Below are 17,500 nucleotides of genomic sequence, written 5' to 3' on the forward strand. Positions count from 1 at the left end.
TTGATTTCTGATATGTTACATTTTCTAAGATTCGTTAGTCTTCGGATGATGTGGAATCGTTGGGCGCTGCCACCAATGCAGTGGCTGGCCTTGTCTAACAAGTTGGTTTATTAAGACTTGCCATGTTATACGCAAGTATCTGTTTGCATACTTCCCACCCCTTCTCGTCGGAGTATCATCGATTGCGATGATATTTCTAAGTTTCATCAGTATCTTCTTTGGGGTATAAAGGTGAAAACTTTTCAAAACTCATGTTGGTAAAACTTAACAATATATTTGCGAAACTACATCTCTTGAGTAGAGGCAAGAAGTGGTTCAGAGAACATTCTAGGAGAGGAAGTAGAGTTCTGAGTTACAATGCATTTCCAAAATCATAGGAGAGCAAAGCTTAGCTCAGCAAATGAACATACATACAGACGAACATGTTGAGACGAAGTCACGTAGCCGGTCTGTGGGTTATAGGTCCCACAGGGTTTCTCAAGAGAAAGTATTGAGGTCGGTTTACACAACAATGGATTTGATGACACAGGTGACTCAAAACCAGGACACTGATACAACACATCAAGGCTTAGTCTACATTATGTTATCAGTTCTTTTCACTCTCCTGCAACCTCATCGGTGATCCCTTGGGTCATCGGTTTAATTCAGTTTTTATATATGGAATAACACATTCCATATGTATGTAAACACTTACATACATATATATATATATATATTATATATATATATATATATATATATATATATATATATATATATTATATAACTAACCCTTAGCCTAGCCTGTTACAGCTTATAATAAGAACATTTAAGAAATATCAATCAATGAAGGAACGTGTAAAACTCAGATCACAAAATATAACTATTTAATAATAGATAACAAGCAATTACATTGACATTTACTTTAGTAGAAAAACAATTCGCAAGTTAAAAACCAACCAATTATATGAACCAATGAACGAACACACAGACAAACAATTAAACAAACACCTGAATTAAATATCCAACGAAACACAAAATAAAGAAAAACACACTGACTTACATGAATAATAGGAAGATGATTACCCTACATCGTGTACACAGAATATGTTGTCGTTAGGTAGCCTGAGAGCGACTCTGCCCTCCTCAAAAGAAATATTACAAGCCAAAGTACTAAATGAACGACAAGGATACTTAATGACGAACAGTAACGAAGATAAGATAGGCAGGATACAAAAGGTCAAAACAGGAAAACAAGTGTTACAAACCTAGTGGTAAGAAGGAGTACCGCTACAAGAATAAATATATACAAGTGACATAATTACAACAAGAACAGAGACATGGTATACATATATCACATATATATATATATATATATATATATATATATATATATATATATAAAGTACATATGCATATATCCATAAGATTATATAACTTTCAGCTAATGACTAAACGAAAAGCAACGTTATATATAAGTACTACATTTTAGAAAAAACTGCTGGCAGACGAGCTGCGCATATTGTAGCTGAAGGATTATGTAGTCTTTAACAATCAGACAGCAACTTAATTTGTGGTCAATATAATTAATGTAGCCCAAGAGAAAGCAAACGCTTAGTTTGGCAGCTTTAAATGTCACAGCAAGTTTAACATTGAAAGGTGAAGATGCTGTTGCAAGTGATATGCAACTTTTACATAAAAAAAAACTGATAATCATAACAAAAACATGTTTACTGGGTGGCTTCATTGCCATATATATATATATATATATATATATATATATATATATATATATATATATATATATATATATATATGTATATGTGTGTGTGTTATATATATATATATATATATATAGTATATATATATATATATATATATATATATATATATATATATTGCTAAGAATAAACCCTTTACTCAAGCAAATTCTCTGGTCTTTAGTCATTTTAATGTAAAATAAATTCATTCTTTCCATTTTAATTAAAGCATGACGGGTATAATGTGCCGCTACCACCACTCTCTGTCTCTTTCTCTCTGGGGAATCTACTTCAAACCTCTTTCCTTGTTCGAGTTGACTACCGACAGACCTTAATTCCAGGTGCGGACCCGAGAGATATGCTAATCCTTGCCCAAGGCAAGCCAGCTGGGAGAGAGGCGCAGGATCGATCACATGGGTGTCGCCATCTTGGAACGTGGGCCACGAGGTTATGCCCTGGCGAGATGCCAACTACTGCCATCTGGATGCGAGATTTCTCTCATAACTCCAGAGTTATAAGAGACTTTGAATTGGCAGGCTCGCTCTCTCTTGAACTGACCCATCTTAAGCACGTGATACTGGGGACCTAGTATTTTTTTTTTTTCAGTGAGTTTCATTCACATCTGCATCCCCCCAACCCCCCATCACAGGCCCCTCTCAAGTAAAACGAATGATGCGAAAGTTCCAAATTTTAAGGTTTTAATCAAGTACATCACTGTTGGCCTATCACTGTTTTGTTTCCGTTTTCTTTTCATTGTGATATACGTGCAGTGAGACCTGTACTGCCATTTGCATTTGGGCTGTTTCAAGTTGCAAAGCTTTTTAAGTGAAGTGTAACGTAAATTGTTAAATTGTGAACTACCAGAATCAAGTTCACTTCCAGGCACCCTCTTTGCAACTCCTCGATTCCTCAATCAGACACCTCATACCAGAGAGTAATCATAGGTGTTTTTGGTTACAGATTTAGAGGTGCTCAGCTGTGGTTCTGTGCATCAGCTTGTGTGCAATACTGACTTCCCTGCTACACCCTCTCTTTACGGTGCCCTTTGAAGCGGGCTTCTACTGTGCTTTCCTCCAAGAACCTCCACACATCCCTCCTTTCATTGGGTAGTGAGGGACTACTGTATTTTGACCCAGTTACACTAACCATTCTTATGATATATTATTTTCTATTGTAAATATTATTAGTTAAGTCTTCTTTCCCACCGTTATCCCTACATTAAGGGGTCAGTTGCCTGATGCGCCTTCTCCACTGTCTTCTATCAAAGGCATCATCCTCCACTAAACTTCTCTCCATATCTTCCTTCACTATATCTCACCATCTAATTCTCTGTCTCCCTCTCGATCTTCTTCCTCTAAAAGGTTCCTCCCAAGCCCTCTTCCCTCTCTCCTCGTCATCCATCCTCAACACACGGCTCATACCATATCAATTGTGACTCTCTTATCACCTCTGTAATCTTTACCAAGCTTCCCCTTCTTCTTTCATCATTTTCCAAAAATCTCGAGCAACGATAATCCCTTAATCAACCTCAGCATTCTCATCTGTATTCTCTTAAGCTTTAATTCCTCTTTTCTTCTTAGAGCCCATTCTTCTGCTCCATACATTAACACTGGTCTTATCACTGTGCTATATACCTTGACTTTTAGCTTGATTGGTATTCTCTTATCACATACCACTCCAGCTACCTCTCTCCACTTCCCCCATGCAGCTTTTATCCTACTGTCAACTTCAGCCTCACATCATCCCCCTTGGCTTAAAGTAGATCCTAAGTATTTAAACTTTTCTGCCTGTTTTATAATTGAGCCTCTTCTTTCTTGTATTACTATTGTCTCTAACTTCCCACTGTTCAGCAAATCCTCTGTTTTATTCACATTCACATAGTTAGTTAATTGTTCCACTACAAACCAATTGCTCAAGGAACTGTCCATCAACCAAATGTTCTTCCTTTGCAATTGAGGAACGAAATAATGTCTCCACTTTCAGACAACTGAAATAAGAAGAGTTCGAATAATGAAGTTGACAGTGTTTGGAACAAAGGGAGTAAATGTTCTTGTTGCACTCTAAGAGATATTAGTTTTGTCATTTCAGAACAAATAAAACATTACTGTATAAGTATTGTCAGATAAGGGGAGTGTTTCCAGATTAGTGTTAAAAAAATGTCCAAGAGTTCATTAATACCAATGGGATAAGCTTTAGGACATTCAGACAAGATCATGAATACATCGAAATTGCTCCTTGCAATTTTGATCCATATAGGACCATTCTAGCTCTCTGTTCCAACAATATTTTAGTCTATTTTTAAGTAGTCGTCTGAAGTTGACTATAATATAAATATCTGTTCCAAATATGTGCACTTTAGGATCACTAGTATCTTTAATAGTGGGGTGGCTTAACTCAAATATTCAAAGGAATTGTGCATTTTGTGGAAATAAACAAGCCACCAATTTTGGCACAAGAAACATGAACAAAAATTGTTACGAAACATTTTCAGATATTAGGCCGCTTGAAATTCTCTCTTTATGTCCGCCATATTGGATTTCAAAATGGCTGCCACTTGAATACTACGTTTGCTATTATCTTTGGACATAATGAGGCTATTGACTTGATTCTGGTATCTAAATATACGTTTTGGGGGAATAGGAATCCAATGGTACCAATTGCCACTAGGTAATGTCTATTGCAGTCTGTTATATAATTGCATTTGGAAATTATCTAGGCAAATATTGGATTCAGCACAATGCTTTGAAAAGAATGATTTTATCGAATACTGACATGCTACATGGTCTAGTATGAGGCTAGGTGTACACTGACATTCTACAATGGTCTGCTAGCTGAGGCTAGGTATATACCGGTACTGAAGATATGTGTACATAAACAATGTCATATTAACGAGTTCAGCATTGGCACAAGTACATGTATGTTTGGAGGAATCAACCATCACACTGCAGTGCCCCTTCACCAGCCACCAGAGGGCTAGTGCACTGAAGGGCAGCCTTTTTACACTTGCAGCGCCTCACACACCCTTTCTTGCACTTGCAAGAAACCAGCTCAATGCAGCTGTGAGCTGCTTCAGGTAACCTGGTACAGTAAGGTGTGTCTTGTCCTTCTCTAGTCCTTGACCAACCCCAGTTGGTTGGTGGAGGGAGCTCTGGTGCTGGCAGCAGTACCTGGTCCCACACATGTCCACCTTTACACTGCCCTCTTGACATGTTCCTCCAGAGCTGCCTTCGTTGGAGGGATGAGCGGCACATTGTTCTTCCTTGCGAAGAGTTTCCTCCTGGCCTTGTCAATGTCTGTGCATTTGCTGGTTTGGTCATACAACAGGATCACGAACCTCTCGATGATGCACATAGCATTGTCTGGTATATCGTGCGGTGCAGAGGACAGCAGCAGCAAAAGGCCTCAGTTGAGTTCTGGCAGTACCTTCCAGATTTCCCATGCAGTCTTCTTGCCACATCTAGCAAAACTAGACACAATGTCGTATCCAGTTACAGTGTGGAACATCTAGCTGCTATTTCGTGTGCTGCTAGGTTTCGGAAACTCTGGGCTGTTCCGAAAGCCAGCCACAGTTTGTCATCTGATTTCAACTCTTGTGCCAGGGACACTGCCAGCACCACAACATCAGCGTCTACAGTCCAGATGAGTATTGCATGGTGTCCATGCTGGGATGCATTAGATGCATGCAGCAACATCTGAGTGTCAGCTTCTTCATAGTTACATGGGGTGAGTGAGGTCAGATCTGGCAGTACTGGCTTGCTGAGCAATGCCTCTCCATCAGTAATGACGAGTTGCTTGTCCTCCTAGTCAAACCATTCCATTAAAGTTGCTGAGAGGAACCGGAACAGCTCGGTCTTGTTGCTGTCCACTCATAGGAAGTTCTGCCAGTTTCCTGGTATGGCTGTGGCAGCCACCACGTCTCTGCACGCTTTGTCCCCGCTTTGCATGTGTACTACCTTTCAGCGAATCAGTAAGGTAAGTATCCCAGACCAGATCCAGGCATGACACTTTTTGCAGCTTAGTGGACAAATATGGGATGAAGATGTGTTTTGCATACTCTTCAAAGGTCTTTGATGCCGCCAGCTTCAGCATCTGGACAATGGCTGCTCCATCAAGCACAATATAGGTTGTTACAGGAGTCTCTGTCTCTGTGTGGGAGACTTCTTCCAAGCATGTGAGGAGATCAATCTTGGTATCAGTGTGGGAGGTCATGCCTGATTCTCATGATGAAAGAACTCCTCAAGGTCTCCATCCCTCATCTGGCAGGCAATGTACAGGTGTGCGAAGAGTTCACGGTCTTTCTTGATGGAGGTGAGCTGGCTTCTTGGAGTGGAAGTGCCGAACACCTTCAGCTTGTTACGATGAATGGGGTCGTCCGCTGCCTTTGTTCTGTCCAACAGGCACTCTCTGGTGAAAGCCTCAAACTGCTCTTGGCCAATCCTCTTGACATTCATCACGGTCTCCATGGCAGCAGGACCTGCAATCTCCTTTGTGTCCAGTTTGAGTACATCCTGACTCTCCTCCTCGAATGGGTTGCCCATCTCCTCTATGACACCGACGAGAGAGCGAACATCTTTCACAAATGGGGCCTGTACACTTGGTGTCTGATCATGATGACGTGTGTCTGCGGTTTGCTGTCTCCAGTGTTGGTTCCAATCCTGGAATTCTCTGATCACCCTGGCAACTTCTGGTTCCGCAACCATCCAGCGACATAGGGCACTATGGTTGTCAGTGAGCCCAACTGCTCCACTGTCTCCTTTGATGCAAGCATTATTCTGTTCGTGTGCCTGGTCAATCGGGATTAAAGAGAACACCCTCTGTGTTTTCTGAACGGTGAAATGGACTTCCCTAAATTTCCTGGTTACATCTGGGTGTCTGGTGGTGAGTTTGGCCATGTCCTTCAGGCGCACTGGTATCCACCTAACATAGTGCATGGAACCAGGGGACAAGTAGCGAAACTGGGGGATGTGTTCTCCTCTCTGGCAACACCAGTCTTCAAACATAGTAGTTGTAGGCACAATGTTGTAGGATGTACAGTGCTGCTGCAGTCACTTGATGTGCCCTTTTTGTGCGCAAGACATGGGATGCTCGCAGGAATGAGTCTGCTGTACGTTGTTGCAATTTTGGCTTCCACAAGTGCTTTTGCACGCACGCCCAGCCCTTTTTTCCCCGCAGCCAGTCCCCCAGTGTTTTCAGTGCCGCCATCTCTATGTGGAGACCACCTAACATCACCACTATATGGTCTTCTCCATACCTCTCTGGCCACTTCCACTGTATCTGCTTGACCAAAGCAAACAGTGGCTGATCAAAGGTGACCACTGGTGTCTGTCCAGGATTCAGGTGTTCCACAGCATTCTTCACGACGTCCATTGAGTGCCGGATCAAGGCCACTGTGTGAGCACTCTCTAGGAAGAGTGGAAGCAGCCACATTCGGCTGATGACTCGAGTATCTGGTGGCTGTCGGCTGGCATGAAATTCAGACCAAGATGTGTTGTCATTGTCCACTGTATCAGTGTTGTCTTCCAGGACTCGCTTTGCATCGCTGTTTGAAGTCTCCTCTGGTCAATGATGCCACCGCAGCAGCTGGGACTGGCGACTTCTTGATGCAGCTAGTGACAGGGGGTACATCAGTGCAGTAGCGTGGCAAGGGGGCGACTGTGTCTGACCGTGCATCCCGAGATCCTCCAACAATTGCGATGCTCCGATTCACTCCTTCACCAGTGTAAGAGGGAGATAGTGGTACTATGGAAAGATTCCTTTGATGTTGTTGCACTGGGGTTGTGATCTATGTTGCCCACAGGGGCAGTTGTAAAGACTTTGCCACTCATTTTTGAGAGGGCAGGACCACTCGTGCCTCTGTGAAACTGTTGGTAGACACTGTTACCCATCTGTGCTGAGAGCTGGAGCACTCTATCATAGGAGATGCTCAGACCAAGGTGTGACACTCTGTCAACCAATTCCTTCTTGCGCGTATGAACATGCAACATCATCCCTATGTATATTGGAAGTGGGGTCTCCTGTGGAACACTGTGCCTGACGCTGGTGGATGATTTGGTGCCACATGTTCGCTTATGTTTGATGCTGTTGAACTTCAGTATCTGGGCTGGCTGTGGAAATTGCTGCAGGGTTAGTGCAATCTGTTCTTGAGGGTTTGGTCCCGGGTCCTAGGATTATACTGACTAAGGCAAGCAGCAATGGTCATAGATTCTTCTTGACATCGTTCAGGACACCTGTGAAGGGCTTGGCTTCTCAAAACATGTAATGGCAAACAATCTATGCAGCATGGGCAAGATGGACTAAATCACTATCACTGTCCAGCTCGCAGGCTTTGGCAAGAGCAACACCGACATCTTCTTCAAATGCCATTGGGATGTCTCTTCCCTTGGTGTATGCCCGCATGTCAGGAAACTGAGCCAGCAGTCTCTGTTTCAATCGTGTGGAGTGGTCTCTCGTGTCCACCTGGACTCCTAGTTGTTCCATTCGGGATTGATAGAGCTGGTGCCGTCTTCTCTATACTCGATGAAGAAGTGAATGTAACCTGTGGGTTTGCATGCAGCTTTGTCCTCGTTGCTCTCACCTTATTTCGTGAGTGCTCTCTTTTATGCTCTCTGAAGTTTGGTGTTGTTGTACTGAAGCCTGCATGCCTGATGATATTTGCACCATGTGCAACCATTGCAGCTTCATTGCCATGAACATCATCGAGTCTTTCCAGGTGAAATGATTGTGGAAGCTCTCCAAGTTCACTAAATTTGACCAAGTTCTCTGCGAGTGAACTGTACCCACTCCCAATGTCTTTTCACTTTGAATTGTCAGGTTTGGTCAGTGTCTCCGTCTTCTCCTCTTGACAGTCAGTTGTGGTGAGGTACAGTGATGTTTGATGGTGAAATTCGCTCACAGCAGCAGCAGCTCGTCTGAAGCTCTTGACATGGTGGAACTGTCTCCCGAACCTACAATGAAATTGACAATGTTAACATTTCTGTTATCACCACTACTATGCCACTACTATCAACAATATTACACTAGTATACCACTATAACTACCACTGCAACCACCGCAATGACCACCACCAACACCACCACCACCCCTACCACCATGTAAACATACATTTAGACGCCAGAATTCAAGTCAATAGCTGCATTAGACCCAGAGATAATCGCAAATGTAATTTTTAAGTGGCAGCCATTTTAAAAGCCAATATGGCTGCCAATACTTGACAATACCAAGTGGCAATAAGTACCATTGGATTCCTTGCCCCAAAAAACATACATTTCGATACCAGAATCAAGTCAATAGCTTCATTATGCCCAAAGATAATAGCAAACATAGATTTCAAGTGGCGGCCATTTTGAAATCCAATGTGGCGGACATAAGGAGAGAATTTCAAGTGGCCCAATATTTGAAAATGTTCGCAATATATTAATGTACATTTGTGCCAAATTTGGTGATTGCATCACAAAATGCACAAAAGGTTTGCTATGCTGCCCCACATATAATTGTTAAAAGGTACTTATGTGCGTTTTTAGACAGGGGAACTCAAAATTCGTGTTCGTTCGTTCAAGTGTCTAATGTATTGATAGTACTTTTGGTCCTGTTTGAGTTGCTTGATTATGTCTCTCCTGCAATTTGCTCACGCAATATGCCTAGTGTGCACCGGAAGGTCGCTCTTGAACACCGGTTCAATATAGGCTACAGGGCTTCAGTGTAAATTGAAGTCATCAGCCTCAGCTGTGGAAGAGAACACACAGTTGAAGATTGGGTTTGTCATCATTCAGCCATTTTATAGTTTTCTGTAAAGGAAAACTACTGAGGCTAGAGGGCTGCAAATTGATATGTTGATCATCCGCCCTCCAATCATCAAACATACCAAATCGAAGCCCTCTAGCCTCAGTAATTCTTATTTTATCCAATGTTGAGGTTAGCCATGATCGTGTGTTTGCCACCGCTATAGGTGCTAACAACACAGGCCACCACCCAGCAGTGGCTGAAAGTTTCATGGGCCGCGACTGAGAGTTTCATACAGCATTATACGCGGTACAGAAAAGTCGATTGTGCAGAATAAAATTCTGTGCATTTTTTACTTGTTTTTGTGTATTACCCTGTATTAAAGCCAACGAACTCTTTGGCTGAAGTTTTCGTTACTGATAGAATAAGCTGACTTATTTAGAATTCTTATTCCAAATTCGGAGGCCAAGAGAGAGACTTGTGTAAATACGATGTTCATGTGTCGAGAAAATATAATATAATAATCTTACATATATAAAATGAATATCATATCATAAAAACTGGGGTTTCCATAACGTGTTTTAACAGTGATTAAAATTGAAGCTCTCTTCTGAAATATATTTACAACTATTTTACTGTGGTGAATTCTTATGCAAAACATAGATGAATATGCCGGACAATGGGATTCAAAGAAAAACAAATTTCAATAAGCAAAATGGGGAGGCCTCTTTGTTCCTGATTCTGTTGCATTTAAAGACTAATTAAATTTATTGAGCACAGAGACGTTAAAAACACGTTTCTAAATAAATGTGTGATTATGGAGTGATTATGGCATATGTATACGCATTGCCTGAGTACATGTTGAACGTGACAAGAGGGAATACCCTTTCCCTAGTCCAGAAGTTGCACTCTATAGAGGATAGAAAATTTCATCGAAGCACAACCTGATCATTCCTTCTACAACAAGTTCGTAAAAGGAAACTATGTGTGTGTGTATGTGTGTGTGTGTGTGTGTGTGTGTGTGTGTGGAAGGCGAAAGCCAGCTGATGTATTGATTCGTCCGGGAAGTGTCTCCTTTCCTCTCAATGTCCCTCTCGACCTCCTCCACCATATACTGAATCTAGACTAGAAAAGGAAAAAAAATCGTTGTGGTCCCTTTGTCATGAGCCTCCAGATGCTCTTGAATGGGAGCCAGATGACCTCGGCATGGTAAGAGGACAGAGGCATTCCAGAGGAACTGAGGTGTTTCAGCCTCCAGGGAAGACCAACTTCATGCAACGAATTCGTGGATGAACTGAATTCTGGTGTGGTTGAGATCTCCCAGTTGCAAATGAAATTATTCTCACCTGAGAAAATTTGATGAAACAATTTCTAATTATTAGAAAACACATTTTAACATTTACAAGAGATTCAGATACCTAAAGCCAAGCTTAATTCCTTTTTTTAAGGTGTAGACAGCATAAATTGCACTGAACAGTCATGCAGAAGTTATCTTTATCTCATGTATCTCCAATCTGCATTCCCTTTCGTTTTACTGTTATTTTTCATAACTAAGCTACCTTATCTGCTGGTGCCCCTGGTATCTATACCTATTAAGACAAAAATAGTAATTATAATAATAGTTGTAATGATAATCATGATAAAGATGTTAATGATAAGATAAGCATGATAAAAGTTTATCTGTCTGCCTGACTGACTCTCTCTCTCTCTCTCTCTCTCTCTCTCTCTCTCTCTCTCTCTCTCATAAAATAATTATCACCATCAGTTGGAAAGTAAAGGAAACAATAGAACAAAAAACACACAAAATTTATTCATAATCGTCATCACTGTCAAGGAACAGATCATCCTCATCACCACTGTTTATGGTGATGATTATAGGATCTACAGGTCTTTGGATGTTATCATTTGACCAGTATGCTTCCTCGAAGGCTCTAGACCGTCTTATTGCAACTCCTCCCACACTTCCCTTGTTGCGCTAACCTTCGCTTCCTCTATTCTGGCCTGTAAATCTGCCCGAGTGAAACGCTGCAATGAGGAACGCACACGTTTTTTCATAAAGCCCCAGACCTGCTCAATAGCACTGATCTCAGGATGAGCAGGTGGTAGTCGGACGACTTCATGTCCCCAGGAACGGATGATGTTGTCAATATTATACACAGGTAGTGGGCGATTTTGCTTGCAGATTTGCAACGATGAGGGCGTGCGGCGTTTGAAGGGAATGGTATCTGGCGGCCCGTCAACCATTTCATGATATCTGCTTTAATGGTGGAGGAGTTTGGGCAACGACTATCTTCGCTCAATTGGTTGTGGCAGGGTGCATTATCAAGCACAGGCACTGGTGGCTCAGGCAATGATGGAAGAAGTTGGGACGTGAGCCAACGAACGAAGAGGTCGGCATTCATTTCGCCATGGTAGTCACCAGTTTTGTTTTTTGAAAGAAAACACGAGAATGATTCCTCAATGAAGCCATCTTCTGTGCCTGCAGCAACAAGCACAGAACGCTCCCCTTCTCCAGGAGGGACCTGCCGACTGTAGGTGGCACTATATAGTCATGGACTGTGTGGCATCAACCCACTCGCTGCTAGGATGCATCCTCGTGGTGAACCATGTTTCATCGATGTATACCACCTTTCTCCCCTCCTTCCGATATCCATTAAGTGCTCGGAGAGTGCGAATGCGCCAGCACACTATATCAAGAGTTTCCTTTTTGACAGACATTTTCCGTTGCTGGTCTTATAGCAGAACCCCATGTTATGTAGTCATCGCCACACTGATGATTCATATGTTCCAGCTGGGATGATGCCGTTGTCACGTAAACCCTGTGTCAGACTTTTAATGATGAATGTGTTTTTCTTAGCGAATTCACCCTGTACTTAGCAGCGAATGGCACCGTTAGCAAAATTATCAAAGGCACTTGGTGTAGGTGTCGGGGTACCATGTGTCGTTGACAAGGAATTGTCTGTTCCAGATGGTGCTGTTCCCATGCTTCGCTGTAAAATTGAATGCGCTGTCGTCGTCTTCATGCCCATGACGTCTGCAATATGACCATAAGGCCTGTGTGGAAAACACAATAGCTGTAGAATACAAACAGAATTATACTGTGACACAAATAAATATAGTTTTTAAAACTAAGATAAAAAAAATCTACGAACTACATTATTTGTTGGATTTATATGCACAATTACACACATACTAACACACACACATACATACATACTATATATATATATATATATATATATATATATATATATATATATATATATATATATGTAAGGAGTGAATTATAGGGTAAAAATTAAGATTTACTTATTCAGTGATATGCTTGTGTTTCTTATTGTGTGTCCAACAAACCTTAAGCTTCTCTTACCTGTTAAGGCCAATCCTTAGATTATTGTTAGCTTGTTCCCATTTTGTATATGGAACGGAGACGTAATGCAAATGCATTTCTGCATTTACGGTGGCAAAATAACATGCACGTCATGAATAAATGATGGGAAACCTCGTCAGTCAAACAAACAGGAGACACCAAAACTGCTTAGTGGCACCAAAACCACAGCAGATACCCAAACTATGATCGTATTAATGGTTTAAGTGAGCCAATAACACTCTACAAAATTTTCAGTCAACTTATATAACAATTCATTACATTTACTCTACCTTTCAAGGAGGTCAAGCCAATCAATTCTGCCTTTGGAAAACGTGTGTTTCATTATTTTGACACAGTTAAAAGAAACTTAACGAAACCGTAATGCGACTTTCTTGACTTCCAAAACCAATCTTTATTTCCCCTGTTGCTTTTTTACAATCTTATCATTATGGATTTTCGAATGCTATCCTTGCGATGGCAAATATATTGGAAAATACCAATGTTAAAGGTGGATATTATGGAAATTATTAGATATCAGATTTCGCAAAGTGAGAGAAGGGAGAGCGAAGTGATGGAGGGTCAGTATACGTTCGATTGTTTAACAAACTTACCAAAAAGATTTGGCTTTGGCTTTACTAGGACGAGAGCCAACACCTTAATTAACGGGATTTGAAAATACATTATAGAATAAAAAATTAGGGGGAGGTCTATAGAGTGCTGTGTCAAAGTACTATTCTGATAAAATAATTAGTATGGGAGATATTAAAAAAAAACATACTATTTTTTGCCTGAAATCCATAGTTGATTGCATTTACAATTGTACTTTTCTGATAATGGTATTCAACAGATACCATCGCGAAAATTATATATACTACCACAAATACTGCGACAATTCTGTAGCTGGTTTGAATAAATATAGGAATACACATTTCTCTTATGATTTTTCTTATCCAAACAGATGGCAATAAAGTACATATATTCTAATTACCTTATCTGTTTCAATGTTTTTCTTCTTATAAGTATTTTCACAAATTTTAATAATTATGGATGTATCTTACTTAATTTGATAGAAATAACTTCTTGAAAATTCACAAATATAAAATTCTTTTTTACTGAAAACTTGCGATATATTCAATGGAATCATCGAACTCTTCCACTTTGAGTAATGGGAGACTTTGTTTTGTACGAGTGTAACTCTTGAATTGGATTTCAATTCCTAACTTGAAAAATGTACAAATTTAACAGTTAAACTAAACGGCTATGAAATCCTGAGCATTTTTCATCCGTACTCCTATTAAAACGAGATGTTGGTCACAACATTTTTTTAAGGAGAGAGAGAGAGAGAGAGAGAGAGAGAGAGAGAGAGAGAGAGAGAGAGAGAGAGAGAGAGGTAGAATCACATTCGAAAACATCCGCATTTCTGGCGTTGAGTGAGAGAGAACATCTATTTAAATGAATTCAAAATTAAACTAGAAATAATGAGCATAGTCCTTGGAAGCAATGATTGAATGAATATTCATATAAGCAGGAAACATTAAGATAACAAAATCCTATTATTAAATCCAATACTGGATCTGAGCAAGCAATGCGATCTCACAATTCCACGAAAAAGAACTCATGATTCTGGAAATCATGATTTGCATAAATAACAGACAACTCAGGAAATCATTAGCATTCAGGAATGTCATAAACGTTCATGGAAAAGTTTCGAGTTGAAATTCTCCAGGCTAAAACAAAAGTTTGGATCACGGCAGACAAAATTAGCCATCATTTTTATGAAGGGAGACATTTGATTTAAAATTTTGGGAAATACAGATATGATCTAGAAATCAGCTACATTAGGCGAACCACTCGGTTGCTCAAGTCGCGCATCATGAAACTCTTTTTCGGCAACGAAGGTCGTTTCCATCTCTTCTCCGGGCTGGAACGCTGAGAGCTGTTGGTATGACCCCCGTCACTGCGCCTTACGTGGTGCACTGTAGGCATTACTTAAGGTTCATTGCAAACCCCCTTCATTACTTTTACTGTACATCCGTTCATATTCTCTTTCTTCCCTCTTACTTTCTACCTTCTCCTATCAATTGATTTATAGCTCAACTGCTTTGAGGTTTTCCTCCAGTTACACCTTTCAATCCTTTTATACTGTCAGTTTCCGTTTCAGCGCTGAATGACTCATAAGGTCCCCGGTGCTTGGCCTTTGGCCTAAATTCTATATTCAGCTCAGTTCAGTTAATGTGCCCTTTAACAAATTTCAGTGGTAGGAGAATTTGCATAAATGACAATTACATATATTATATTAAAATCTGATCCTACTGACTTTATGTACGTCTCTGCATATTGAAAAGTAAATAACTAAAGATAGGAACCCTCTGTTCTTATATCTGTCTGTCTCTCTCTCTCTCTCTCTGTAATCAAAGTCAAGCCTCGTATGAAGCCTCGAGTATTTGTATATTTCGAAAAAAGATTTTCGACAATTTATTCAAGGGTCAGAGTGTTATTTGCTGGCTGGAGTCTATACTATATACAGTTCATATTCCTCGGATTCCACTCAACAAAATACATGAATTCTTTATGATTCCATAAAATCGTCTGGTAGGTTGCAATCGATGCTGAAAGTGTTCTCTGAATTGTCTTTCATTTTCCTCTTTGTTGCCTTATTCAGGCGAGAGAATATGTCTCTGACAGTCATCTATAAGCTAGTTTTCTCTGATGGGATTCATGGCACGGATTTATTCATTCATTAAACCAGCAATATTTTAATCAGACTGGATAAAATCTTAATAGAGATGTGCATTTGACGAGAGCAAGCGTTGGGAAAAAGGAGAGACTTTTTATTCCTCCTTAACATTTCTTCCTGTGGATGACTACTATTTCGAAACTTTACCGAACTTAGACACAGGTAGGATAGTAGAAAAAGAACCACAAACAGCGCCTCACACTTGAGTATTGGGTGAACAGTTTTCCCGCGAAGAAAATTCCTTTTGGCGGGAAGATGATATCTCCAAGTATTAGTAAAAAATCAGTTTTCTTTAAACTTCCTCAGTGTGTAGTAAGGAGTCATTTTTGCATTCACTAGGTAAACCTCGCTTGCCAACACTCTTTGAGCCTCAGTTGTCTAATATTCACTTAAACTTTGATTAGACTTCATTGAATTAACTTAATTGTCTTTTTTCTGCAGATGAATGTATGATGGGTCTTAAGCTGTATTATGAGATTTAATTTTGGTTATCGTTCCAAGTCGTAGCCGTGTAGGTATCGCACGAAACTTGAGGGACTGAAGAAGCCTCAGAGCAGGTTCATCAAGTTGCATAAATAGACAAAAAGGCTATAAACTCTTTATACACCCTGACGAAATACAACATGAAATGTTAATAAGAATTATAACAAGAATCCAACACATCAATTCTATCAGTTATTAACAAATATAACAGGTTAGAAAAAAAGTAGAGTAAGCGACGCGACGCCGGAGAGACTAAGAAAGGGGGTTGCTGGAGGGATAGGAGGAGGGTCAGTTCAGAGGGAGGGAGGGAGGGAGGGAAGGAGGGGGGAGTGTAGGTATTCGAATTGCTTCACCTACTTACCCGATGCACTTGGCTTAGGCTTTATTAGACCAAGAGTAAACACCTTCATTAACGCGATTTGCCGATGCATCATAGTATCAAACATTAGGGGGAGGTCTATAGGGTGCTGTGTCCAAGTACTATTCTGATCAAGTAATTAGTATGGGAGATATTAAAGAGAAACACCCTATTTTTTGTCAGAAATGCATTTAGTAGTTTCTTTATTGTATGTTAGTTCATATATCCACTTGTAAGGTGAAGCTCTGGGTCTTCTATAATGAGGATAGGGTATTTACCGCTAGGATCAGTGGATGAATAAAAAAAAATTCTAAGAACCGCTGTAGCTGTAACCATAGATATCGTAAAATAACTTATAATGACTTATTTGTCGCTACTGACAATTTTCCGTATAAAAAATTAGATCATAATTCTTTGTTGTCTCACTTCACCCAGTTATGAAGGATTACTGAATAACTTGTTGGAGTTTATTACAAACTTGAGAGTAATAGTTCTTCAAAATGTAATCTGCGGTACTGATCTAGGCGGCATGTCGTCATTATTACAGTATCTGTGTTCGTTTATTATGGTTTACTGATAATATAACGGTAATGATCTGAACTTGATTTTGTCCATAAAATATGTTATATAGAACTTAGTGCGTATTTCCTGAATTTTACATATGTGTAAAAAGTTAAGTATATATATCATAGTTTAATTAACCTGACAATTGAGCTGTTAATAGCTCTCTTAGAGCTGGCCCAAAGTGTTACATATTTTTAAGTGGCTAGGAACTAAATGGTTACCTTGCAACGGGGCCTAGTACAGCGTATTATGGGATCCGAAATTAGTTTCTAATCACCACAAACAAATTCCTCTGATTCCGCTTTGGCAGAGCGGGCTACATATGTGTAAACGCGAGGCCTTACAACCTGACAATTTTCTCGTGTCCAGCAGATGCTGAAAGACTAACACGCAGTACTACATAAGCTTTCCTCGATGGCAGGACCTGTAGTGTCTCCTTTGCATATAGTGAACCTGTCGGCCTCCAGCAACTGCAGCCACTGGATGCTAAAAGGAAAAGGGAAAAGCCTGTTGTTCCGGCGCCGTCAGGC

The sequence above is a fragment of the Macrobrachium nipponense genome, chromosome 24, assembly GCF_015104395.2.
Source record: "Macrobrachium nipponense isolate FS-2020 chromosome 24, ASM1510439v2, whole genome shotgun sequence".
NCBI lineage: Eukaryota > Metazoa > Arthropoda > Malacostraca > Decapoda > Palaemonidae > Macrobrachium > Macrobrachium nipponense.